The following is a 2,255-nucleotide window of genomic DNA, read 5'->3' on the forward strand; positions in this document are numbered from 1 at the left end:
TAAGAGAACAGAAAATTAGGTAGGCAGAGTAGACAGAACAGAATGCTGGGTAGCAGGAGTGGGGAGACGCTTCAGGCAGTTGTCATAGTGAGTCTCCATGCTTCTCTCCGAGATGGACGCAGGTTAAGATCTCTCCTGGTAAGCCATATCTCGTGGTGCTACACAGATTACTAAATATGGGTTAAAGGAAGATGTGAGAATTAGCCAATAAGAGGCTACAGATAATGGGCCAGGCAGTGTTTAAAAGAACACAGTTTCTGTGTAATTATTTTGGGTAAAGCTAGCCGGGTGGCAGGACACAGCCCCGCCGTTTCCTTCTACATGCTTTTAACCGTGTGGAGTCCTAGTCTGAGGCAGTGGAGCCACATCAAAACACTGACAAGGGCTAGAGAGATGATCCCTTCTGCAAAGTGTTTGCCACATAAGCAAAAGACCTGAATTTTGATCCCCAGAATGCACATGGTGGAAGGAGAAAACTAATCCTCAAAGTTGTTCTCTGAACTCTGCATGTGTGCCATGACATGTATAACCCCCTTCCCAACAGACACAACAAATAAATAAATAAATTTAATTTAAAAAAATAAAAAAATACCGGGAAGGTTTTCTATTGATATAGGATGAACAATATAAGGGAGGGTCCAAAGAAAGTAGCTGAATTGGAAAGAGAAAGATAAGGCCACAGGAGCCTTGCTTCCTGGCCCACAAAATGGAGTGAAGAGCCCTCTTGGAGACAGGCCCCTATCCGTGCAGGTAACGTTCAATGTCATCTACATGTGCAAAGAGTTGCATTGCTTTCCGTGCCACACAGACTATGCCTGTTTCATATCCTGAGCTACTGCATTTTGCAGTAGCGCTCTGAATTGTCTTGTCTTCTATTGCCGAATCAATCCCATTGTAGTCTCAGGCTTCACTTTCTCTTGCTTTCAAAACCTAAAGGTCATAGCATGAGTCCTTTTTTTCTAGACTGGATGTGCTGTCACTTGAAAGTGGCTAGTTCATACTCCCTTCCTTTGACTGTACCGCTTTTCCTTCTGGTCCATTCAACTGGCAGCCTAACAGCTGCCAACCAGCCATGGCTGTTATGCTGAAGCCTAGGTCTGTAAAGTCCTCAGGGAAGTCGTGGTCTGTCTCCTAAAATAATAAACATGGAAAGAGTGACGGAGGTTTTCTCCAGCATGGCAGCCAGTGGCTGGACCTAGTGGCAGATCTTAGAAGTATGTAGTAGTCTGAACAGTAATGCCTCAAAAATCTGCCTATGTGCTAAATCCTAGAACCCATGGGTATTACCTTATAAGGTAATGTATAATTAAATTAGGATTGGAGACACAATCCTGGATTATCAAGTGATTTCTCAATATAATCATATGGTTCCGTGTAAGACAGACACACAGACTAATGCAGGCCATGTGGGGACAAGACAGACATTGAAGCGATGTAGCCGTAAGCTGAGGAACACGTCCGTCAGAAGCTGAAGAAAACGGCATTTTTGTCACTGGAGGTGGCTGAGTTCCTAAGAAAAGGGGTTTATTTACCTCATGGATTCGGAGGCTGAATAACCAAATAGTTTAACAAAGTTCTGGTGAAAGCCCATGGAGAATGCAGGGAATGGATCACATGGTGAGGCTGGAAGCAGAGAGAAGGGGAAAAGTCACATTGCTCGTTTTATTAGAGTTAACTTGGGTCTCCATTGAACAACATTAATCCCTTCTAAGGACCAGGCCCTGGGGATCTGATTCCTTTACACTCACTAGGCCCTACACCCCTTAAAAGTTCCATAGCACTTTTGCAGTACTGTCAAATTAGGAATCAAACCTCTAAACAGTTACATGCACATTTGTGGGGGCACTTTAACCATATGTAAACCACAGCAACCCCAGAGCCTCCAGAAGGAGCATAGCCCTGAAACAATTCTTTGTTTAAAATTTCCGTGCTATCTATTTGTGTATACACAGTATTCTCACATAAGAACATTCCTACACACGTATGTTCTGTACACTGTACATATCTACTCCCATAGTCTCCTTCCTTTCCCTTTCTTGCCCTTCCACAACATCTTGACTTCTGGCTTTCAGAAGCAGGAGAGATTAAGTCTGTGGCATTCTAATCCACCCAGCACATTGGGTTTCATTCTAAAAGTTGTAGTGAACTGACAGAAAGTACAACTGCCATGCCAAGGTAAAAGAAGCATGGCCAAGGCGCCTGGGACAAGCCTGAAAGTTAGCATCATGCTGACTAAAAGGCTTTTATTGCTATAG

Source organism: Arvicola amphibius, chromosome X (assembly GCF_903992535.2).
Source record: "Arvicola amphibius chromosome X, mArvAmp1.2, whole genome shotgun sequence".
Taxonomy (NCBI): Eukaryota; Metazoa; Chordata; class Mammalia; order Rodentia; family Cricetidae; genus Arvicola; species Arvicola amphibius.